General features: G+C 42.4%; 1 protein-coding gene across 3 annotated transcripts in view; it reads right to left on the bottom strand.

Annotated features, from left to right (window-relative positions):
• The window catches only part of GHITM (growth hormone inducible transmembrane protein), a 69,648-nt gene that overhangs the window by 28,983 nt on the left and 14,202 nt on the right, over positions 1-26,463 (bottom strand). The window contains exon 1 of one of the 3 annotated variants that reach the window (XM_064716687.1): positions 16,639-16,960. The exons of 1 other annotated variant lie outside the window; for it this stretch is intronic. The gene's annotated coding sequence lies outside the window, so the exon portion shown is untranslated. Of the gene's footprint in view, positions 1-16,638; positions 16,961-26,463 lie in introns of those variants that run through there. One more of the 3 variants, XM_064716684.1, reaches the window with a different exon arrangement.

Below are 26,463 nucleotides of genomic sequence, written 5' to 3'. Positions count from 1 at the left end.
TTCAATCTCATTGTCATATAGCCTGTCAGAAGCAGTGGTTGCCAAGTCATGATTGCATCAAAAATGTGTCTAAAACATGCCACAAATGTGAGAGCAATCTAAACCTGACTGCATAGTCTGTCTCATCACACAGTTGAGATGTGGAGAATTTCACCAGTCTAAAATTTTGGTTTTGGTCAACATCTCCTATCAGCAGGAGAGTACAAGTTTCAAGAGTTGATTTTAAATGTTAATGCTCTTTATGCTCAGATCTAGCCAATGCCACATGGAGTGAGACACACAGTCCTTCTTTCCTTCCTCTCTACTGGCAATTGTCTCTTGCTGGTATTGCTCCAACAGAAATAGTGAGGAATGATAAAAAGCAAATTTCAGATCTAATTTTCCCTGAAGTTTAGGGAAGTTCCAAACCTGTATCTGGATTCAGATGTGACCCTATGCCAACATTGCACCAAAGTAAAACTTGAAGTGGGATTTATATGTTGATTGCTTTGAAAAATTATCACCATGGAGGTCTGCTTGCAATTTCTTTGGCAACAGCTAGCTTTATTAAGCGTCTAAAACCCCATACTTCTAAATATACAAAATAATAAACAAATTATAAAAACCTTAATAATGTGCATCCTTTTCCCCTTCCCAAGTGTACCCCTTCCAGCAGTTTGCAAGCAGCATGGAAATATCTGTCTGATTGTTCTAACAGGCTATAGTGAAGCAGCAAAAATCCCAGACAGCAAAGCTGAGATGCAGTGTGCCCTTCTGTTCCACTGGCACAGCAGGAGGGACATTCTTACCAACCTTATAATTCAGTTGAGGTAATGCCTCTTAAATACACACCCCCTCCAAGGCAGTCGTTTATCAGTGTTATCAGATAACTGCTTATTTGGAGCTGTTAATGACAATACAGTTGTCTGCCAAGAGTACTAAAGCTCCTTCCTTCTGTATGAGTGGAATTCAGCAAATTAAATCGAGAGGAAGAGATCTAACCTCTGATGGTCTTCAGGGGAAACTTTTCCCTGTCTTTCCTAAATCAGTAAAAGAGCCCAAGCTGTGCTATTTGGCAGCTTAACCTCAGAGGAAGTGCAAAGTAAAGAAATCTCTGAAAAACAAGTAAGTTCAAACACATGCCACTGCCAAATCCTCTTCACTTGGAATAAGTCTTAGGTAACAAATCCAACCTCTACTTCAGGCTGCATACACTATAAAAAACCAACTCAACCTGATGAGAAAGTCTTGAAACATGAAGTGAAAAACTGTATCAATATTTTACTGGAAGTCTAGACCTATTTTAATGTCACTTAGTGATTATTTTTAAAATATTGGAATTTAGGTGGTGAGAGAATAAATGGACCAAAATTTAATTTCTCCACCTACCTGGTTGCATTTCAGAAAATTAAACTGTACCATTATATGATAGCTTTATAATCCTGTGTTTCCATGAACTCAGAAGTCTCCTGTGTCCTTGGAAGAGAGAACACTTGCTCTTCACTCAGCCAGTGATGTGGACACACTCAGCAAGCATTCAGAGCTGTTAGTGTGGCCGTGCCGGGCTGCTGCCTTCTCATGCGGCCTCAGGACAGAGCTGCTGCTCAGTCCAGCCCAGCCTGGCCAACAGGAGGAGGCAGAGCTGCCCCCACACCCCTGGCTCATTCGGGCAGTCCCCTCTGCAGTCAGGAGCCAAGCATATGGAGGCCACTCTGGCTCTCCAGTCCTCTTTCCCAGCCTGATACCTTCCCTACAAAGTGTGCCTAATGCTCCAATTACTGAGGAAAGCCATCTGCTAGATGGGCCCCAAACATGCCAGGAGCCCACAAGTCCCAGGGTTGATTGCCAACATGCTGACTCCATCTTCAACCGCTCTAGCACACACAGTGCAGAACCATGGAATCTGTTCTCCCAGCACCTCTGCTCTCAGGATTATCAGGTTCCCTCCCTTTCTTGCTAGGGAAGATGGGAGCAGCCAAAAGCTGGCAGCAATCCCACCAGGAAGTTCCCAGTGTTCATGGAGGTGGTAGTGAACAAATTTGGCAGGTCCACGGAAGCAGAAGTAGATCCTTCCATGTCCACCTCGATGCTGGAAGATCCATTCCTGCCTCTGCTTCACCCTTGGGAACATTCACCCCAGTCCACTGTGCCCAGCAGAGCCTGGTCCTCCCACTGCCCTGTTGTGGCATTTCCCAGTCCAGCATGAGTGCCTTCAGAAGCCTGAGTGCCACCAAGGATCGGTCAGGCCTGCTACATTTTGGTTTTCCATCCTACAAAGTCTTTTAAATTTTTCTGCATTTAATAATCCACATACAGTGCCCCACTTTTAGAATAAAATCCTTTCGATTCTTTCCATCTAATTGACAAGATGAGGGGATCTTTTTCTTAAGTACATAATTTAACAAAACCTATATGGAATATGTTCACTTGTTTCAGTGATCTGGAAAATGTGCTTTGTCTTTTTTGCAGAGAATGTGCACATTTCAGATTTCCCTTAAGCTTTTGTAATTTTTTCTGATCTTGATGGTTTTACTTTTGTCAGCCTAGCTGATATCAACCAAATGAGAGAAACAATTTGAGGGTGGCTTTCGTCCAGGAGGTAGCAGAGAAGAAAACCAGCAATAAAATTCTGATAATTTCTCATTTCATTGTAGAGGCATGTTGTGGGGATTTGCATATTCTATATGTGAAGCAAACAGAGCTAAAATCAGATGATATGGAAAGAAAGGCTTGAAATGCTTTTCAAGACTTCAGATGTAATGATTATTAAACAAACCTTTTCTAGGAAGATTGCTCAAAGCATCATTTCAGGCACCTTGAGCAAGGTATCAAGGCATTTCTAAGAATTGCTCGAGGCTGACACACTGAGCAGAGGTTTGTGTGTGAGGTGTGTGCACACTACAGAGAACGTGCACATGGCTTATCAGTTTGGCCCACAGATATCCTGGTAGAGAAAAGCTAGTTCCTGCAGGGCTCATGGCATGCTGAGAGCTGCTTTCAGCATTTCACCCAAGCCCAGCTCTGCATCCATCAGCTGGCCTCAGAGTGCAAGGGAAGATGAGAAATGAATTAGAAAGATACAGCTTGTAATGGCTGAGTCATAACACTAAATGCCTCTAACTCAAGCTAACAGGGTCATTTGGAAGGGATGACTTGCTGTGCATCAGCTGAAGAAGAGAGGAAATTCTGGGTACTTAACATTTTAGAATAATACTCAGACTTTCCCTTCAGCTGCATTTAGTGTCTGAACAAACTCCAGGGCACAAACTCCAGTGCCAATTTAATACAGGCTTCTATTTGCAGAGACTCATTAACGTTGTGCACAACTGCTTCAAAAAAAGGTTAAAGTCTTGGCAGAAAGCAGCAACAGCAACTATTGATTCAACTCTAGAAACTCTCCAGCACTTACACTGAGTCCTACCAGCTGGGGAAACATTGAGGCATTAAGCAGAGTTTTAAGCAGACTTCAAAGGGCTGCAGGCATGGGCAGGTCAACATCATGTCCCTGTAGTCACCAGAGTGTCCCTTGCTGTGCCAGCTGGTGCAGCCTGCGGGGCAAAGCTGCTGCCACCCCAGCTAACTGCTCTCCAGTAAATCAAATCTGCTTATATACTTTCCTTAACTGCATGCTTTAGTTCTTTAGAAAAAACCAGAGCTTTAAAAATGAGACACCACCATTCTGTACTAGAATAGGCTTATACTAGGCCTTATTCTAAACAAGAATACTATGGATTTCTTCTCTTGTAATTCCTTTGGATGCAGGGTTTCGACTGTTTCTCCTTTTGCAGCTACTTGGGCTCATTAAAAAAAAAATTCCGTAAAATATGTAGGAAAATAAGTACTGAAAGTGTGTTCTGTTCATTTGAAACATCAGTGGCTTTAGAAATAGCTTGGAAGAACTCAGGAAAAGCCTTCAATTCAGTTAAAAATTATCCAGAAACAATGAAAAACCAAAACTATGGACCTGGAGAAGCACTGGCACTATGCAAGTTTTGATCAGTTCCTGGGCTTGATGGCCCAGGCTCACCTTTTATTACCTACATCTTGTCTTGCTTCACACCCACAGTGTATTTTAGAGACCTCCTTGTTATTCCACCAAGATTAAGAGCAGACATTATTTTCTAAGGAGTTACTGAAACAATTTTGAGGATGAGATCTGGTATGAAATGTTTTTTACCTCCCAAACTTCTCAAAGCACTTTACCATTCAAATGTAGTGCTGCAGATGGCTCACACTTCACTGCTCAGCTGTACCCAGATGAGGACCAGACAGCAAGAACCTTTTAGTTTTTCCCCCTTAAGCCTACATAAATATTTGGAAAAAGAATTGAAGTATACCTCTCTCCATTGAAATGGGAAGGGGAATGTAGGTGGAAAGAATTTAATTACCAGAGTTGAAATTTGACAGGGGGAGTACATCACACTTTCTGGTGATATAACATTCATCTGCTCTGAGTGCTGCTCTGCATACAGCACATACAGCAAGCAGCCTGAAGTGCTGCAGTCTGAAATCACTGCCTCTCCTAACACATCTCTGCAGCAGGAAGGCTGGTTGGGAATTAACACAACTTAGCATGCTTGAAATCCTCAATTATCCAAGAAGCATGGGAGGAACACTGGGGCCTCAATCCTTCACTTGCAGGGCAGTGAGATGAGAGCTTTGTGCCCTGTCTGCTTCTTGGCCCTGCCACTGCAAAGCCCCAGTGAAACAGCTCCTTACCAGGAACCAGGAAAGCTCAGACGTGGAATGCCCTGATGGCTGACGGGCTCTCAGAGGTGCAGAAGTGTGTTCTCAAGCTAAGATACAGCTTAGTACCTCATCTCATGCCTGGAGGTACCTAAAAGTGTCACTAAAAACTTCACCAGCTTTATTATTTATGTCCCCCAACTCCAAAAATGTCTTAACTGGAAACAGCGGCAGGCAGTGAGTTGGGCTTGCAGAATTATTGTTAGAATAATTGAAGAATAATGATGATGCAGGGGATCTTGAGTGATCACTGGGTTTAAGTTCCTGCCCCCAAACAGACTCAACTACACCTTACAACACTTTTGGTGAAAAATAATCTAAACTGTTCTTAAAGCTTTTTAGTCCTGGTGAGACCACCTACCTAAAGAAGTCTGTTTCATCATCCTCACTGTCAGAAAGCATTTCTTCCACTCAAATGCAAATCTTCTTGTACTATCCACTGCAAAAATGCAAATGCATGTACTAAGTGCATTAGTTTGGACTAATGTTTTCTTTAGAAGAGTGGAAGAAATAGGTGTTGTCTGGTATTACATTTATGGAGAAGGGCAAGAAAAGATGGTATTGGGAAGAGAAAGGTAGGCAGCTGAAGCATCAGGCAAAAATAAGAGTCATTCATGAACGATTTTTTGTTGAGGGAATGAATGCAGATTTGATGAGGTTCATAAGTAACATCCTGCAGGGTCAGCAGGGAAACCCTAATTAGGCAGGATGGCCTTCCTCATTATTAATTAGAGTTATGTGCTTGATTAAAGAGCTACAATTCTTCCTAGTACTGCAGGAGGCCAGCAGGAAGCCTGCAGCATACACTCCACCTGTTTCTGCCTCTCTTGCACACACAGGCACACACCAAGTGTGGCTGTGCAGCCTCTCTTACCCCATTATCCTCCTGCACACAGACACGGGGTGTGGGACACTGACACCTCCCTCCTCTGCCTTCCCAACAGGTGCTGCTTGTCCTGTGCCTGCTGCAGAAGAAAGCAGGGATGATGTCCTGTTCTAGATGAGGAAGAGGCTCTTCAGCATGCTGTGGTCAGCTGACAAAGGGGGAAAACCAGAGCAGTAGTTGTGTGTAAATTAATAGCTCCCAGCACTTCGTAACACACGTCTCCAGCAGATGCCACAGGTAATTATGCAACTGAGGGTTGTGCTTCTGGGAGCACTCATAAAATGCAGCTTTTATCTTGCTGCTTCCAGCCCATGTCTGGCAATGTATAAATAATGTTAACAGCATCCACCCCGACGGTCAAAGATTGGATGTGCGCTGGATGTATGCATGCCTGGTGAAATACAGATTTTGCTGCAAACTTGAGATATGTTAGAAGAAGGGAAAAAAAAGGCCCTTAAAATACACACCTACTGAGGTGATGCCTATAAGTTAGAAGAACTCCTTTTTAGATAAGAAAAGCTGGGTATTTAAGGACTTTCTGAGTGTCCCTTTAGGCAAGCAGCCTTCAGACTGATTCAAGATAGGTTATGAATATGGGGTGGCAGCTGCTTGACATGGGTCTGGCTCCACACAGCAAGCTGACAGCTTCATATCCCAGGACACTTCAGCAATGTGACAGCTGGGATAAGCAGGAAACTCACTGTGCAGCAGTATAGTTAACAGGAGGATCCTCTGTCAGTGGGGCCAACATTATTGGAAAGATAGATAGATGCCAGTGGGCTTAGGAAAATAAGCAAGATATCAAAATTAATTTTTGCTGCACTTGGTTTCCCATACATTCATCTCATTCTTCCACATGTGCTTTGTACATGTTCCAGCCACACCAAGTTGCTCCACAAATGTACATATCCTATTTTATTGCCCACAGATCATAGACACAGTCTTGCAACTGAGAATGCACCAAGTGAGTTGTAAATCCCATCTAAAAATATGGTGACAAAATGGACAAAGAAAGGAGTTTTGAGGAAGGCATGAAACAAGAGCATGTCTGTGAAGGAGCTAAAACACAACTCTAAAACATGAACCACTGGTATTTCCCAGAGACAGTCACAATGAAGGGCTGCTACAGCTACTTTTTAGCTTTGGTTTTGTTGTTCAAGCTTGTCAAAATGAGAACAGTACCTGAGAGGAACAATTCTGCAAAGCAGGTGAACATCTTTTTGTAAGTGAATTGCATTTTGAAGATGGCTTTAGGTGCATTGAAATAAATCACATTGTAGTTTATTGACAAATGTATGCCATGTAGCAGGCTGACAGTGGCTACAAAACTGAGAGAGATTCGATTATCTATAAATAATTCCTCATTATGTGTCAACGTGAGGAAGTACAGACAGAAACGTGAGCTGAATAGAGGAAGGAGATCAAAGGAGCTGAGCTAAGTATTCAAATGCAACAATTTGATAGAGTAAGGGAGCAGAAAATCAAAAAACTACCTACAGTGATTGCTGATCCTGGGAATTGATGGTGGTCATACATTTTTACTGTTATTTTCCTGATGATAAAAAGGCTGGGTTTTAATCTGAAGTTGAAACATTGTACTGCTTTTCATTTACTTTTTTCTAAATGTTCAGTGGAAAGTTGTTTTGTGATTCAGCTTGTATCACTTTATGAAAAAATACTGAAAAATTTTTGCACTCTCTGCTATAAAAAATAAAGCTGTTTTGCCACTGAACAAAGGAAAAAAAAGGGGGAAGTATTTTACCAATGCTTTGTAAATAAAAATGTGCCATTTGACATATCATCAGTTTGTGTTAGTACACAGTCAGTGTCACAAACAAGAAAAAACAATCGGACAATGGAAAACCATGGAAAAAAACCATTCCCAAGCCTCAAAATAAGGAAGAATGTTCATTCTGAAGTGAGATTTACTAAAAACCCCCTCCTCCTTCTGAACTTTCTCTTTCACATGTACTTCTCTATACTAGAAGAAAAATATACATTTTAACTGCCAGCATTTTATGCTTCAGCAATTCTTAAATTTGGTTGGCTTTCAAAAACAAAGCCATGAGAACTGTAGGAAGAGCAGACTTTAATTATTGTTTTACTTTTAACAAAATGCAGTCTATTATATATCTTAGCATCAAATTCCTAAAAAGCACTCACTCTATCACAAGGCTTTCTATAAAATTATTCATAGAATTACATAGGCACTAATATCAATATAGTGGGGAGCTTAATTTTATATTGTGGCACAAACACTATCTAAAATAACTTTCTAAAATAGGTTTTTTACAGCTTCATACCCATGACCAATACCCAGGCCATTCTATGGCTCTATATTTTTAGCATAAGTGATTCAGTCATTGAATAACCTAAAGCATGTTGAGAATGGTAAATTTTTAAGGGTGGACTAAATCCAGGGACAGTTTGTATTCATTCTGGTAAGAACTAGTAAGTGCATCATAATTTCAGACTACGGAAACCCAAGGAAACCCAAGGAAACCCAAGGAAACCCAAGGAAACCCAAGGAAACCCAAGGAAACCCAAGGAAACCCAAGGAAACCCAAGGAAACCCAAGGAAACCCAAGGAAACCCAAGGAAACCCAAGGAAACCCAAGGAAACCCAAGGAAACCCAAGGAAACCCAAGGAAACCCAAGGAAACCCAAGTCATGCCCATCTTCTGTGATTCAGCAGATCAGAGAAAATATTAAGAACCTCTCCCTGGGACTGACATCTGTGGATATGCTCCCTGTAGGAGTGAAGTGAGGGTGCCCCAGTTACTGATTTCTCACTACAAATAGTTTTGGCCCCCAGTCTTCTTTGGCATGGCAGAAATCAGTAGGAACCTGTTGTTTCTTTAAAAACCCTCCCCGTGGAGTGTTGGAAATTGAAAGGTTCTTGCTGTAGGTCCTAAGAGCCCTCAGTGTCCAGCCCTGCCCTTGTAAGGGTGATCAGCAGCAGCAGAGACCTTTAGCACCGAGCTTCTCTGGGATGCAGCAAGTTCATGAATCCCCAAAAGTCCCCGAGGAGCAGCAGCTCTGAACCTCCCTGGCAGTGCAGTCAAGTGAGAAGCTCTGCTCTTTGCATGTAGGATTTGAATTTCCAGGGCTCCCTGACAGCCCCTAAATTCTTGCAGGAAGCAGTTGCCTGTGTGACGCTGCTCTGCAGGACCTTGGAGAGCAGCCTCTCTCAGGCTGTATTGAGATTAAATAGTGATAGAAAAGGAATCTCTGACAGTGGATACCAGTTTGAGTTAGAAAAGCCCTTGCCAAAATACGCTTTCAGAGCAGGCACAGCACATATATTATTGAAAAGCTTTGTTTCTATATAGCACGCCAAGTTGGCAGAAATGCAAATTTGAAATTTAGAAGGGATTGCTAGGGAGCTAGTCAAGAAGAAGGAATCAGAGAGGAAGAAATTAATAGTATTTGTTTCTTTTAAAGAATAAATCTTGAGCTAGTTTTCTTTTTTATGACAATCTTACATTATTCATCTGTCTTTCTAGGTCAGAAAATAGGAATAAATTTTATGTGACGCTTTCTTGCAATCCAGTGGTACAAAATGGACTCTCACAGAAAGCTGCAGTATTTTGCTCTGCTCTCCTGGCACACAGGGAGATGCATTTTAGGGCCCTTTGTAGTTTGTGTGCCTGGCAAGACCCCTGTGTCTTTCTGAGAAGGGGAAAAATAAGAGCACAAAAATGATAGAGAAGCAAAACTAAGCAACACAGACTCTACATCAAGGATATTATTTCCCTAGGGAAAACTGGGATGATTTTTCATCCTCTTTGGATTCTGTCATCTTTTTCAAAGTATCTGTTTAACCACAGAACTGACTTGAAGGACAAGCACTAAGGCTATCAGAATGCACTGCAGCAAATTCTCATCCACTGCTGAGAGAATGAGAGGAGTGGAAGTAGGGCTGACATAGCTGTGATTAAAAAAAAAATGAAAAAACAAACTAACACTTTTATATTAATAAAAAAGAAAAAAGCAAATGAGCAACATCTGATTACTACAGAGAAGTGACTGATTTAGGTGAAAAAAAAGTCCAAGAAACTTCACCTACTATTCTCAAAAGCTTTTGTTCTTATTATTGTTCCTTTCTATACAAGGAGAAATAAAATTAGGCAGCCTTTTCCACTTCATGGAAATAACTTGTAGCTCAGACTTCAAGAGCTGATAATCCTTTCATACTTAAGATGACCACAGCCAGGTATCATTCCTGTGCTTTATTACCATGTATAAGAGCAAATTCTGCAAGACTAAATCTGGGTTACTGGCTCTGGAGAATTAGTGACAGTTGTCTACATGTTCACTCTGTAAGCAGAGTGCAGGAGAGCATTAATAACATTCTAGGTTGTGTCATGAATACTAATATATTTCTGCAACATCACACAAAAAGCCTGCAGCATCACCAGAACCTCAATCCAGGTATGCAAGTCTGTCCAAATAAAAGAAAAAAAAAAGAAGAAAAAAGATCCAAGCACAGTTAACTCCTTTCACCATTGTCCAAGGAAGATTCCTTTCATGCTGATGTAGTTTCACCACAGGTCAGACACATTTTGAGACACAATTAGAGTAAGTTGTTGCACAGGATTCAGATGTATAAGAATAGGTAGGGATATGTTTTCAATAGAATTCTCAGTACATGGCAGCAAGACACACTGTCAGTACCCTGCCTTTCCACTCTGTGCATCCGCAGAAGTGAGATAAATAAATTCCTGGCTCAGGCATGAAATATCTCTTGAATTCATTACTGGCTATGCCTGAAGAGTCTGCCAAGAGGTAAGTATTAGGCTAAAAGTTATAGGAGATACTAAATCCAACAAAGGATTCAGCTTGTGAGACAAGTACTATAGTGGCATTGTAGTGATTTGACTTTAGATGAGGCTCTTAAGCAGAACTTTAACACAAAAAGCAATTTGTGCATGAAAGAAACATTCACTCTTTACAAAATTGCTTAAAGAAAGCTCTGCCACTGAGGTCATTGATGCCTGACCTCACCATAGCAGGTGTTTATATTACAACAGCAGTATCAGGAGGTTTTTTTTGTTTCAGCAAATCTAAATCTGTTTAGCTTGTGGTAGTGAGTAGCCAGAACTATATACAAAACTCCTTCACATGTCAATTTGCTTTAAATACTTAGAAAATTCTGATTTTATAAGAAGGGTAACAGGTCACCAGAGCACTTAATAAAATAGCAATGATAGAAAGCACTGCCTGGTTCCACATTTCCAGAATTGCATAAATTACACAATTCCCATGACAAATGGAAGGAAGACTTAAAACTGGACTCACAAAATCCCCACTAAAGACCTGGCTGAAACCCAAACACTTACTAATTTCATGGCCTGAGGATTATTCACCCAGTTACACTTTCAATTTTTGACACACAAACAGCAGAGCTCAAGAACATGAGCCAGAAATTTTGGCACTGCTGTGGCAGTTCGTCCTCTCTCCCCAGCTGATCAAGTTCTGCTTGTCTTGATACAGACTGGAGAGAGCAGCTCTCTCTCCCCTGTGCACCTGAAGAGACAGACAGGCAAAATATTAAACAGCTACAGATGCTGAAAGAAAAGCAACTGTTCAGTCAGCTCTTCAGGGTTTTTTCAAGGCTTTGCTTGTAGGACAAAACTGATGAGAATATCTGACAATTATTAAAAAAAAAAAAAGGCAAAGAAAATTGGTCTGATAGGAGCGCAGCTAAAGCTTAATCTATTTCTGTAGCAAAACAGAGGCAAACTGCTGATAATATGCTAGAGAGGCACAGAAATTTCTGCTGATCTATTAAGAGGGGACAAGCTGCTCTTCTGGCACAGTGAGGGCTGACATCCAACTACCAGTCTGACATCCCTTATTGCTCAAATCCCTCACACCCCCTGTTCTGCCTAAGACAGGCACTCGTCACTGTTAGTACTCCCAAATGGCTGACACACCAGAGCAGACCACATCCTATTTCCCTTTTTTCTTTTCAAGCCACAGCACAAAACTCCTCACTCACAGTCAGTGCAGTGGGTGCATGGGGCACGGTTTCATCACAGCAGGAAAAGCTTTTCCCAGCCAGGCTGGCTGAAGGGTTCTGTGGTTGGCAGGAGTTGGTGCCTCCCATCCCTATGACAGCTCAGCAGCTGCCTTGTTTTGTCCTGTTCAAGCAGGCAATGCTGCTGAGGTTCACAGCACAGATTCAGCTTTCAACAGGGGAAAAGGCAAAGCCCTACAAGTTTCTGCTGATGGAGTAATAGCACAGCACTGCTCTGCACCAGAGCAGCATCCTTTCCATGGGGAAACCAAACCTAACTAAAGAAATCTCCTCTTTTTAAACATATCCCACTCAAAGACTAGGCTTAAGGGTAAAGTTAGTACGGTGCTGAGGTTCCAGGTCCCAACGTTCCCTTGGGAGAACAGAGTTTTATTGCAATTTCCCTATCTCCATTCACAACCAAAAGAATAAACAAGAGAAAGAAAAAGGATTTCTTTCTCTACCTTATACTGCAGGCACTGAGTCTGTTCCTTCCATCAGCAGTGTACTTCCTCAGTGCTTTCCTAAGTGTGCTGGAAAAAGAGAATTGCAGAAGGGCTCTCTCCTAACCAGGTTTACCAGGTCCAGGGAAACCCATCAAGGTGTCTGCCAGTTCCCAACCTGCTCCCTGCACTGCAGCTCCTCCAGAGTGAAACACAACAGCTAGCAGGAAGATCTACATGTTTTCCATGTCATTTTTTAGGCCTACAAGATAGAAAAATCTTGGTGAGAATCTGTCCATGCATCTTTGACAAAGACATAAGCAAGAACACTTTCCAAAGGGCTGTTCTGTCAACACACCACAGGTCATGATAAGAAATGGAGAAAGGGAGAAGCCACAGAAGAACCAGCTGTCAGAAGCTGCAGGAGCCTTAGTGTGGGGAATAAAGTGGAGGCCCTTGTCCACAAGTTGTCCCTTTTGCTACTTTCATAGGCATACTTTATTGGTGTGCTCCCTAACTGTGTGTCTTAATTAGCAACTCTGCAGATTACATTAAGGGATCTGTCAGGTCTTCTGCTGTGACTCCACAGCTGTTGAATACAGAGCAACCAGGGCACGCAGACAGAGCCATGTTCTCCTACAGAAATTAAAGCATGTCAGTAGCTTTTCCAGCCTCTTTTGCAGCTGACATCCCCAGTCTAAGTGGTGCCATCTGTTAACTGTGTGGTATACATGTTTTCATGAAGGAGACTAAAAGAACTAAAATAAATTCTACTCAAAGTAGCATAATATTGACACTGAAAGGAGACCACTGCAGTGCACTGGCATCTTGTATCCAAGGGATTTCTTTTTCAGAGTGATGTCAATGAGCAGGGGCTGCAATGCAACTGTTGAGCTTGGCAAACCCTTGAAGCATTTCCAGTCTCATCTTTCCATCATTCCAGTGAGACATTCACCTGTGCTGCCCCTGCTGAACTGCACTCTTACATCTGATATACTGCTCCACTTTTACAACAGGTGCCATGGGAGTACTTGAAAAGAGTAGATGGCCACCAAATTCAAAGCAAGGTCTGCTCTGCAATTCTCCTGAGAAAAAGTGAATGGTTATTTTCTCCCCATCTGCTCTCCCCTCTCCCACTAAGCTTTCTACTTAACACAATTACATGCAGCATTTGACAACAGAGCTGATAAATTATGTGCAGCTTGAATTGAAAATGTGAAGGATAATAGGGATAAATATCAATGCATTCACAGATGACACAAACACATTTCATCACTTTCAAGGCTTTTTGGTTGTGCTCAGGAATGACTTGCATGAACCAATTCCTGAGTGCACTGTCTTAATTCTCTAGAGGAAAAATGGACTATGCCTAAGACATAGATGACAGACAAGAGTAAAAACAGTGAAACCCCCACAAGTCCCAAAGGGAAACAGCCCAGCAAGGCAGCAGTAGGATGCTGCCATCAGAAAAAAAGAAGACGACTGTGGGGTTGCAGGACAGGTTTGTGTTTCCATTTCTTTCCCTATCCCTGAACTTCCTGCTTGCAACTTTCTAGTGCCATGTAGGGGAAACATGCACCTAGCAGGGGATGGAAAGAGGTATGGAAAGAGAGCCACTAAGTCCTGAAGCCTCTCAGATGGAAACACACAGGCTCTCCTCATGCTTCTCTTGCCCTCTCAACACTGACATGGCTGTCACAGCTCTTGATCTCTCTTCTATGTTTTCTGATCTCCTGGAGCACATTGGAGCCATCCCATGGCTTTGGGGGCTCTGATGTGTGCTCAGATGTGTTCTGCTGCCAAGCTCTCCGCAGCTTCTCTCAGCTGCAGGAACAGGCTGCACAACTCCTGAAAGAGAAGCTGCTCTTCAGCACAAGTCACCCAGAGGCAGGAAAACAACTGCAACACCAGAGAACTGCATACATGCTCTATTTTTAACAGGATTCAGTACAGGTTTGCTTTAGGCTATGGACCATGGAGTTATTTCTGGTGCCAGCCCTTGAGGTTTGGTCTGCAAGTGGGAGCACAGGACTGCCTGGCAAGAAACTGCATCTCAGAATCCTTTTAGGGATGAGAACTGGCTCTAAAAGGAACAACCATCACAAGTGCTTGATTTCACAAGACACAACTAATCCTGCAGGCAGATTTTGTTTTCACAAGCTGCACTTACTGGGCTGACTCTCCAATTCAGTGTTTGTTAGCAAGGTGCAGCTGCCGGGAGGCACCAGGGGCTGGCCTCTCCTGGCACTGAAGAGCACCGTGGAGAAGCTGTCCCATGGAACCTGCCTGCAGTTATTGCTTAGGGCCCTGCTGCTGGGCTCAGCAGCACCAGAGCCGTGCAGCCAGGCTCTGCTCAGCATGGCAGCAATTCCTGCCATGAAATTTCCTGCAACTCCAACATATTGCAGGGCAACAGAGGGATAGGGAGGAACTCTGTGCCTCACTGAACAGCTCAGAGAAATGGCAGCCAAAACCAGAGCTGAGCCAAAAGGTTCCTTTCTCTGCAACTCATGACAAGCAAACATTTTGAGGTCAGGAAAAACCAAGCTTTTGCTGTCTAGAGGCAACCAGTTGCCTTCTATAAATGTGTCATTTTCTATTGAGTCCTGTGCAAATTGGAATGAGAATTCCAGACATCTTAAAAGGAAAAATGGAAGCACAAAAAAAATTATATACTCCTACTAGCTATGTGCTGATCCAAATTAAACCATATTTATGTCTTTGAGAGTGAAAAAAATGTATTATTTGTATCATTTATTTATCACATAAAAATACCGTGGGGTGTATTTATGGCACAAATTTTTAAATTTTGAATAAATGAAAAATATTCTTAGTATTAGAGTTGGAGCTGAGCAGCATAATAAGGCATTAAAGTACACTTTTCACCTGTTGACACCTCTTTTTAAGGCTAGAAATTAAAATGTTGAAAATAGAAAGCATCGATATTCTTGAAGGTTATATCCGAAAGGCTCAGTAACAGTATGTAAGTGGAGAATTAATGCCATAATGAACATAAAAATCTCACATTTTTAGATGAAAAAGCTTGGAAAGCAAATGATGCACATTTGTTCATTACGACTTAATTAGCACAGCCTGATATTAAGGACCAGCAGTAATAGTGAATGCAAATTGAAGACTGCTTGTGAGTATAGCTACACTTATATATATCTGTATATATATCTCTCAAGTAATTGCCAATATGATAAGTGTTGAAATAAAGACTGTTGAAATGCTCCTGGGATTTGAGTGAAGGAATAATATCTCCTTTTTAAATCTTGCTTCAAAATAACTTTCGCTATTTATTTCTGAGAAAGAAATATCTAAACATAAGTTTGATTTAAATCTTTCCTTAAATTTCCAGTTTTTCTTTACTGACTTAGGGAAGAGAAAGGAGGAGGATATTTTCTGGCAGTTTGTGCATTTCTCACTTGTATTTATTAAGAAGTGAAAGGCACCTAAGTGTTCATAGCTACCATGCACAATTAAAATTTGTTTAATGCAGGGGATAAATTAATTATAGGCTATTTGACATCGGTGACATCCCACAGATGTAAAAGCAGGTAATGATCCACAGTGACAAGCCTGCAATAAAGCTCTTTGAACCAATGCAGAGGGCAGCACTGCAAGCCATGTCACCACAAGTGCCATGCCCAGGAGAGCTGCAGCTCAGCTCTGTAGACCAGGACCACCTGCCTGTCCCTCAGCACTTGGATCTCGGGGCTCCTCAAACTCCCACTGCACATGGCCACCTTCATTGTGACTCTGTTTTCCATCTTCAAGCAAGAGAGACTTCTGTACTATTCACCACTATGTGTTAAGGATTATTTAACCCTTATTCAGTAAATATACTGCACAGTGTTTTTCTGATAAAGGTCAAATAGAAATGACAGGAAAGTAAATGACAGAGCAATCCCCCTCTGTTGTTCTGCATTAATATTCTCAGTGCAAATCAGACATCAGACAGTGCAGAAATAACCACAAAGTGTTAAACAAAGCTCATGCCTCTCAAAATCTGAACAGACACTTTTCCCAGACCTTACATGCAGCCAGTTACCTGATTCCCCTTGCTGGTCTGCTCTGGATGCTTTGGTGCCATTTTAATATTTTACTGGAACTGGCAGTAACCTACTTCAAATGCAAGTGACCCCAGAGAGAACTATGGTCAGAACATGGATAAGTAAAGAGAAATTTTGGCTCTTATGAGTTAAGTGATGTAGTCTGGCAGAGAGATGGTGGTAGAACTTCAACAAGGAAGATCAGAACACAATTATGCACGGCCAGGAATGTATTCAGTAATAATCCATCATGCTGTCTCTGGCTGCTTTGCATGCAGAAAGATCATCTGCTTTAATCTTCCCAGTTTCCAGACCCACACAGAGCATCATATATTATGCAAAAAGGTACTCTGGGTGGCACCATCGAGCTCACCACTGCAGCAGCTCTATTGTTGAAAGGGTTTTTTGTTTCCCACACCCTCCCTCACCAAGTCTATACTAGGCATCCCCTTTCAGAGAAACATATTAAAGTGTTTCTGTCTCAAAGGAGAGATTCTTGCTACTCACTGTTTCTCCTCATATCCTGCAGCCACACAGAAATCCTTGTTCCCTCCTGCTCACACACATGCTCTGTCCATCACTGCCCTTCTCCTGTGCTGCAGAAAAGGAACCAGCAGGACGCAGACCTTTCCATTCCCTCCCACGTGAACAATTTAGCAAATTCACCCTGGATGGCTCCTGGGAGAGGTTTTTTCTGTTTGTTTGTTTTTAAATCAATTTCTTCTGGACACAGTGCAAGTGTGGTAGAGAAAAACAGTGTCCAGCAGCATTCAGGGAGTTTTCACCACTAAACAAAAAGTCTTTTCTGCAAGCAAGTGTCCTGGATAACAGTCTGTGCTAAAAGGAGGGGCCAGAGAAGGACAGTCTGGGCTCATGACAGGCTTCCCTCTCCTCCAGACTCCTGCAGCTGCAGAGATCAGGGACACATCCCTATCTGCTCACAGCAGGCTTGGGGACAGATCCTCACATGGACTAAATGGTCACAGCTCCCTGAGAGTGCAAGGCATTGCACCATGCTACACCTGGGGAGGAGCTGGCCTCAATTCTTGCTTCATTTGTTTGGTGCCACATACATTTATCAGTTAGATATTCCTAAAATTGCTTGTGAGAGCAGAGTGCAGCTTCCTTTCCTTCCAGGGTGCTGCCTCAGACAAGGCAGAGCTGGGCTCTGTGCCTGGCTCCCCAGAGGCTGGGATGATTTCTGTGAGTGCAGAAGGGCTGGGAGCTGCCCCGTGGGTGCCCTGGTGCCCACCTGGGCTGAGTGGCAGAGCCTTGCCAGGGGCTCAGGCTCCCCCACCTCCTCTGACGAGGCCAGCCTGACTCAGGAGCTGACTTTTCCTCTTGTTGTTGTGCTAGCAGGGAGCTAAAGGCTCCCGGGGGGCTGTTTATAGAGAGTGCTTTTGAATCTCTGCTTCAGCATAGATAGCTCCCATTTAAAACTCAGGATGGACCTTTTATCAAAAGATGTGACAGGCTTTCTTAAGGGTAACTGTCACAGGTGGAGGTATAAAAAGAATAAAAACTCCCTTTTCTCTATTGTTTCAGTTTTTCTGTAATTTTACCAAGCATTTAGAGGGTGAGATAATGCCAGGTACATCTGTCTTTAGTGTTTTTAGGTATGTATCATCTTGGAATCTAAGTGCTCAGGCAGTATGTGATAACATCCTGAAATACTTCCACCTCCTCAAGCTTCTCTCTCATTTTTCTTTTATTTAATCTCAAATGAGTTCAAGTAACTTCTGATTTTGCATTTATCTAGATCAGAGGTACAGAAGAAAAATAGACTTCCATAATTTAACAACTGGTAATAACATTACAAGTGAAATTAAAATCTCTAAATCAGGATGAGTACTGAATTAGGAACAGGGAATAAATGATCATAATTTTCTGAGTATAAGAAGGTATTTCAAATGATTGCTTTGAAATATTACCATTACTTTCTGTGTGTATCCTCTGGTCACGGAGGGGAGTATTTCAAAGCCTCGTTGTCCTTAAAATTATACCCAACAATAAATCTACCTGCACATAATGATCAAATGTCAGAGTAAAATCCCTACAAAAAGGGTTATTGTGCCCTCACATGAGGAACCACTTGACTCCTAATAAAAAACTAACAAGCCTCCAGAGCAAATTCACCCCCACCAAAGCCCCAACACATCAAAATCCCAGCAAATGCTGCTGAGATGAGAATATCCAGTAGAGGTTTACTTCCATAGACCCCAAACTGCTGTTTCCAGAGTGCAGAACAGACAGTAGCTTGTGCTTTAACAGAGATGGACATTTCCCTGATACTGCAAAGATGACTGTCAATCAAAAGGAGATCAGAGTCCCCCTCTAAACTTCAACTGTTTCTCCCCAAGGAGACAATCAGACATGAAAGCCCCAGGGACAGTGCGATAAATATCCCTCACAATGAGCAGAAAGCCATGCCCTTACTAAGAGAGTGAAATGCTATAAGACATACAAATTTAAAAATTATAAGGCCAATGCATGAGCCTTTCCCTTTTTGAAAGGATCTTCCCATTTTTTTTTCCCCTCAAACACAGGGAAGAACAGTGATTTCCCAACAACATTTCCCTGTGGTGCACTCTGTGTTTGGCTGGCCTGACAGCTCATGTGGAAAAAACCCTAAGGTAGACAAAGGGTTACTTCAGTAAACATGTATGTGTTATACTTGGCTTAATATGGGCCATTTCCTTAATTTTAAGAAAAGAACAATGAATTAAAATAGGTGAGAGTAGTGAGAAAGCCCTTCATTTATGCTCCACCTCACTGTAGTCACTCAAGGCCCAGCCTGCCATGCTGGCACCTCTCAGCCAGCTCTCACCCCACGGTGCACTCCCTGCCTTTGGTGCTTCACCTCTGCTTGCCTGGGAAAACATTTCCATCATGACATGGAGGAACACAATGTGAGTGTCAGTAAAAACCCTGGTCAGTGAGGAGCACGTGATGTTATGTCCTGTATCATAGCAAGTGAAAAGTACTTGTTACAGTCTCAAGGCTGTTATTTGCCTTTTTTTTTTGCTTTTCCATATATTAATGATTTAACTAAGGTATTTCTCCTCTAGAGGGTAGGGTAAGTGACAGCAAAAGAAACCTAAACAATACCTGGAAATTAGTAACCTTTGCATCTTCCCAGACAGCAGTACAGGTCACACATATAGAGAAAAGCCCAAACAAGCTGCAGGAACTTTACATTTAACCAAGTGAAGGACTGGATGCATTATTCTTCTAGCTAGGTCATAAGTATGTGATATTTTACACCCTATCTGGTACACAGTTGGAGTTTGCTCTCCTCTAGGAAAAGGAGTCAAGTATCTTGTGTGTCTTGCACTGTTTGCATGGAAGGGGTCAGGTGTTAAACCACTCATGCTGGAGCACTGGCTGCTTGAAGTACATTCATTATGGATATCATCTTGCCAGTGGCCAGGGCTTGATAAAGGTCAGTTGACCTTCCTGAGAATACTTCAAGCAGCAGAGGCAGCAAAGAAAAAACAAACCCACACAAATTCACAATTCTTTCAGTAGAGCCATTTGTCAGGAGATACAAAAGAGTTTGTTAGGGGAAATGCTTCCCCTGCAGAAACTCTCAGGCTCAAAGATCTGGGAAAGCGCTGCTCTGGCAAAGGATGGTTGTTTACAAAGCATTACCTACCAGGCAAGGATTGCATGGGGATGTAAGGATGTACATGTGAAATCTAATTACTACCTGGAATGGAACAAGAACCTGAGGAGAATGCCTGTGTGAGCTGAGCTCTCAATAACAGAAGAGGGGGTGCAGCTTGCTCATCATTCTGGTGACAAAATCAGTCTTCTCTGCCTACACTTGTCCAGAGCCTGCCAAGATCAATGCAGAGACTCCCTCTGACTGGCAGAGGCTGGAACCCATGGATTCAAATGAGCATTGCACTACAGGAGGCGCATCATTTCATGCTTTGAATGCAATATAAACACTGAAATACAAATCACTAACAGAGTTTGGAAACAATTGCTGGTTTTAATGCAGCAGCACTTGCCCATACCTGAAAGCTTCAAGCACTGCTTAGATGCATTCCTGGTGTCTATACTAAGGTGAGTTTAATTCTGTCACTGTGGCATTTGGCTCTTACTGAAGAGCTGAGGTTTAAAGAGAGCTCACTATCTGCTGAGAACAATGGGCTTCTTATGAAAGCAGAGATTTTTGTACAAGAAGCTATGCTTTTTCTGCAAACAGATATTCACATGCCCATCTGCACAAAAATCCAACCACATTACGGATGGAGAAGGCAAAGGCATATACAGCTGTGGCACAACCTACACATGCTGCAACAGACATATAAGAGGAGGGAGAAAACCCCTCAAAGTTTCTGGAAATCTTTCTTGAACTAGTAAGAGCATTCCCTCCAACACTGGAGACTGCATGTACAAACCTAGGTAGGCAATAACACAAAGAAGTGCCTAGGAAAAAATCAGGGGCATCCAGGAATATAAGAAACCCAGGAAGCATGAGAGTCTTTCCTTTTTGAGAGGTGTCTTGATCATCTCCACCATCTTTCGAGCTCTTTGTTATGGAAAAGCTAAACTACAGTTTGGTCACTGAAGGGTGACAGAGACCCAAATTGTCTTAATATGAAAACATGCATTGAAACAGAAACAGCAGCAACAAAAGACTGGTTATTGCCATCATTGTCACATGAGGGTAAGCACTCCTCCAGCACTGTGACAAAATTCTTTGCCAGGAAATCTGTATGAAATCCTCACTGTCTTTTCCTTTTTCATGTATGTTGGTAGAAACTCATCAAAGGTTTCAATTAAAAATCACTTCATTTGGGAGGGCAAAGACTTTAAAACCCTATTCCATTTTGCCTTATCCATTGGGACCAGATTTCACTCTTTTCCAAACAACAGAGCACAATGGAGCATTTGTGAGTGTAGTGTATCTTTTATAAATAAATCTGACAGCATTAGAGATAAATCCACAGTCCCTTGAGGGTGAGATCAGTGCACAGTTGCATGTTTGTATGACTGTACACCTTCCATTAGTCTGAAAAAATCAGAACATACTGACATAATGAGTAGTTGTGATCAAGGCAGAATAAAGCCCTCCACCCAGTTCCTAAATTTTTCTGTTGCCATTAATCATCTCTGTTTGGAACAGTGTTTCTTGTTTACTAGCAAACAAGTGCCTGCAGACAGGCTGAGTATTTCTCTCCCAGGGCTAGAGCACACTCATACCAGGATTCATACCTGAGCTGCCAGCAAGAGAGATGCTCTTCCCCTTCCCTCTCTCACGAAGTCCATGTGCCTTTTGTGCAGCTGTCCTTCCCTGCCACAGACCAGCAGGGCTCACCCAAGGGCCCTGCCCTAAGGGTCTCCTCTTTCCTTGACACAGGCTTGCATTAACAAGCAGCCCTCCCTGCACTGAGCCAGCACAATTCATCAGCATCCCTGGGTGTTGCCAACCCCTGCTCAGGTGCACTGCCAAGGTCACAGCTCTGCCCTGCATCCTGATGGCAGGAGGGCAGAGCACAGGGTGTTATTCTGCTGAAAGCCCTGCATTTGTCACCCTGCTCCTCGCAGGTGTTGTGCTGAGGGTATCCATCTTCCTGCTTGCTCTGAGCTGAGCTGATAAACAACATACCTCTGAGAGCTGGAGGAGGACAGGGAAAGGCTAAAACTGAAACAGAGTGCAGCTGATGGTATAATGGCAGCTCTCTGGCAGATGCCTTTGGAGGTTAATTACCTTTCCAAAGAGTAACTATTCATCTTTTCACCCATACCATAATATCCTGCAATGCTAATTCTCATTCTGGAGACAGGAAAACTAATGACAGAGAAAAGGTTTTATATATAAAACTCTGAGGAAAGGATAAATTCACCATAATGGGGTACTAGACTCCATCAATAAAAACTCCTACCAAAAGATCACAACTCAGAGTATTCCCAGAACATAAATATTTTGTAGGATACACCATCATTAGCAAAAGCCATCAAGCTTTTGTTTCAATAAACAGCATCTGCCAGGAGCATCTTCTCTGAAACCAACAATATTAAACAAAATTTGGTCTCTCATTTATTAAATGGGCAGCCTTCTGGGCTCATGTCTCAGGAGCCTTCCAAAAGCTTTAAAAAACAAAGAGACCTTTTGAAAAAGGCTCATCTCATTTGCTGCAAAATTTTCCATTTTAAATACTCTAACAGGTGTTATGAAAGTACCAATGTTTTGGACCTGCTGAATGATGCTCCTGAATCCCTCAGCTATACTGAGCAACTGCATACCCATCTTACTGTCTTAGCAATAAAAAGTAACTCTATTTTTTTGCTCTTCAAGAAAATAAGTAAATGAAGGGAGGAAAATCAGCTGGGAAGGGGCTCAGGTACAAAGGCTTCAGTGTAGGAGCAACTTATCCTATGGATGTCCTAGCTTAGCAGTGGGAATAATGGCCAGCCCCAGCCAGGTCCCTGGGCTTCCACCAGAGTCTGCTAGCAGGAGAGAGGGAAAAAAGCACCTGGAAAAACAAAATCTTTTCCACCTTCTCTGTGAGATGCAGAGAAATGAGCAAAGAGCAAGTAGAAACCCCAGGGTTGTTGCTGATCTTGGTAGGAACTGAACCAGTGATCCCAAAATGCAAGGTTCCTTCTCAATTCTGTAATTACTTAATTTCCTACTCTTTAACACACCCAGTTATGCCTATTAGCTTCTCTTCTGCTCATGCTCATCTCAAATACTTTGTGGTGTTAAAAAAAAAGAAAAATGTTAGCAGCCAAAACAGAATGCATCTCATGACAAAATTTCCACAAGTCAAAAATCCATAGACTGAACACTATCAAGTTTTCCCTGACCTTGTGGTTTTTTTTTGGCTAGGCTTGTTGTGTCCTCACTGTTTTGCTGCTGTGCTGTACAGCTCCATGGCTAAAGGGCACTTTTTATCATTTTTTATATTTTGTTTGTTTTTAAAGAGACAGCCAAAAACCAAAGTCATCCTAAAAACACCTCTAAAATAATTTTTGTCAACTAACTCCAGCCATGCTGAAATAGTCACTGCAATACCACAGGCAAAATGCTTTACCTTTTCAGATGCTGGAGTGACAGGATTGAAATGTCCTCTAACTCATGGCTGAAAATGATAGAAAAATCAATGCAAAGAAGGCAGTCCCATTACAAGAAGGCAATTTTCAGGCTCTCCTGTGGTACTAGTTTCCAGAAAGAAAGACAGAGCATGTGGTGGGCAATGCTCTGCCAGCTGAAGAGTTTTATGTCAAATATTCCCATTAGAAATTTATTTTAAATTAGGGTGATTTATGTAGAGAAGCTGGAAAGACCTGGTGTCATGTCCATTACCTAGATTTTCACAGCAAGCAGATTAAGACCAGACCTGTGCCCTGAAGAAAACTGTGAGGAGCAAGAGGCAAAAAGGGAAAAGCCAAACATCTCAGCAGCACACCTGTTGATTTTCTCTGCCCCAGGATTGGCTGCTCCCTGCTGGGGCACAGCAGCAGTGCCAGCTGATGGCAGTGCCACCCTCCAGCCTCCACCCCATGGTAAAGGCTCTCTGAGCTGCTGCCTCTGCACCTCTGGGTGCCAGGCTGTGCCAGACAGAGCCAGCAGTGCACAGCACAAAGCCCAGGCTGCAGGTTTTGGACAGTGACAGCTGCCCCACAGCTCCCGTGTCTCTGCAGGGTGTTACCCCACAGTTCCCTTCCTTGTGCTTGGGGCACCTGCACTGCTCTGCAGGACATTTCTCTCAGCAGTGAAGCTCACCTTGGACGCTCTTTCATAACATTTCAAAATGCTCTGACTTCCCTTATGGACCTGTGAGTCAGTGGGTCTCCTTTCTGAGGCACTGGGAACATCAGGAGAGCCTTCTCCAGCATTAACTCTTTCTGCTTTTGCAAACCCTCCAGAGACAACAAATAGGAGCTTTCATCTGACTCTGCAGATGGATTAGCAAGCAGCAGCTCCCAAATATTTTAAATTCAAGTAATATTAAACTCAGGTAAAACTCAGTGCTGCAGAAAAGAAATCAATAATGCTTTTCCATGTTGATTTTTCTTTCCTCTCATTTCATTCCTCTCCTACAGCTGCTGCAGGGATACTGACTGCAGTATCTCAGATACCATACTGCAGTTGGCAGCATAACCTTACTTATGACATGCTCAGAAACAGATGTTTTTCTTCACATCTACCCTTCCTCTCCTACCTTTGGAGCAGAATAATGAGATACTCTGCAACTCTGGTTCAGAGCCTGGTTATTAAACAGCCAGGGAAAATGATGCTGGCACAGCAAACAGTATCACTGAATTACTATGAAAGGTGGTGATGAGAAAATACAACTGCTTTGAAGGAGAAAAATGGTCTGTTTTCAGTCAAGAGCTCTTTCCTGTTTAACAGCCCAGCCCATCAGCAAAGTGTTAGCTAGTGTACACAGCAATTTGTAGGCCACACAGAGGGCAGCAGCTCGTGCCTGGAAGCTGTCACACACCTCCCATGGTGGATGTGTCTACCTAAGGACTGTTCACAGGATGAAGAATTTATGAGCTGTGATTATTGGGGATTTGTTGTCTGTTCTTTTTTTTTTTCCCTGCTTATCTTTAGAGAAATGGAGCAAAATAATATACTTTCCCCTGCAGTTTCCTCTGTGCAGGATGTTGATTAAAGCTCTGTCACTCAGAAAGTCTTACCAGACCCTTCCTGTGTGCTTATTCTTGAGAGGCACAGCACTGCTTTCCAGAGACACTGGATAATTGCTTTGCTTGGAAGTTTGCTTTGCATGCCATTGAAAACTCCTGCATTGGAGGAAGGGAATGGCTGACTTGCACAAACCTCTACATATTAGCCTGAACCCACCAACTTTTTGGAACATCTCCTGTCTCCAAATCAATCATCTGCACAGTTTCATTTAAAAACTATTTAAAATAATTTAAAAAATAAAATTATTTAAAGTTTTAAATAATAAAATGTATTAATTCTATGACATTTTGTGACACAGGAGATTTCATTTCCTTAAATGAAGGTTCTCCCTAATGGAGAGAACTCCATTAGAACTCTCCCTAATGGAGACAGTTCCCTCCTAATCGAAGTGGTCATGGCAGAAGCTCCACGATCCTCCTTGACAGAGGCAAGCAGAAGATGGTGGGCTCCTGCTTCCCCCACCATAATTACCTAGCAAGGAAAGCCCATGAGCAGAACAACATTACCCTTCCTCTTCCTCACACTCTGGCTGTGCTATTTCAGCCAAGGAAAGCTGCTCAGTGGTGACACAGCACACAGAATGTGCCTGTCAAATTCTCACCCAGTCACGATGGATGGCCACAAACATGGATGTTGGTCCTGCAGCTTGGGATGGTCCCTGGAGGCTGCCTGGAGCTTCTCAGGTCCCCAGGACTATCCAGGATGGTAGGAAGGAAGTTTAAACTTGAGGAAATAAGTGAATAAAGTGGAAGATTTTATCCCCACTGTCAGCTGTGCAGCACCAATACAAAACCCAGAAGCATGTAGCTGTAGGATGCAGACATCAGGATTTTGTCTGTTTCTCTTTTACCCATTGTGGTCTCTATCACTGTACTTCCAAGGTCCCTCCTAAGAACATGCACCTTCCCACGTGAAAGATGAAACCAGCTCTGATAAGTGACTTCTCCAATGCCACATGGATGTTTGCATCAGCCCCTAAACTATCTTCTTGCTGCATTTCAGCCATGGGCTGAATAAGCCAAGCCTGCCTGTATCCTAGACAACACCTTCAGCGAACTGCAGCTGAAGGCAGGAAAAGGCAGGCAGGGATGGAGCATAACTCAGACCTGTACCTAACTTAAAATGGATTTGGGCCAGCTCTCCTCAGCCTAAGCCTTACCCAGTGTCTAATCAATCTGGAGCATTTCTTTATTGGTTCATAGATGGGTCTTTTATGCAATCTGCCAAGAACACCAGGCTATGTATCTCAGTTTAAGAGATTATAAATAAATAGAAGTGCCTCTTTCTGCTCTTTCAGACAGGAAAAAAAATACAGAAGGAAGAGTTAGTACTGCTCTGTGGCAAGTTGGAAGCAAAAAGGAGTGCCTCCAAAAGTAATTCCAAACAAAACCCTAAAACTCATTCTTAACACAATAATTCAAAAGAAATTATCCTTTTTTTCTTATCCTCATATCAACCACCATATCACATGGTTTATTTTGCAAGTTTCTTTTTATTTTCCGAGCATCTATATACACTCCTGCTATGTTTTTCAGATATTCTGATTTTTATGTATGCAAATAAAAATGTGTGTTTCTATAAGAAGCAATTCCAGAGACTTCTTGACTCCAAAATTAAAGAAAAATTCTAAGGCATGGAATAGAATTAAAGTAACAGGAATT

Source organism: Zonotrichia leucophrys, chromosome 6, assembly GCF_028769735.1.
Source record: "Zonotrichia leucophrys gambelii isolate GWCS_2022_RI chromosome 6, RI_Zleu_2.0, whole genome shotgun sequence".
In the NCBI taxonomy this organism is placed as follows: domain Eukaryota; kingdom Metazoa; phylum Chordata; class Aves; order Passeriformes; family Passerellidae; genus Zonotrichia; species Zonotrichia leucophrys.
The sequence above is the reverse complement of the archived record's forward strand: the minus strand, read 5'-3'. Positions and strand labels throughout refer to the sequence as shown.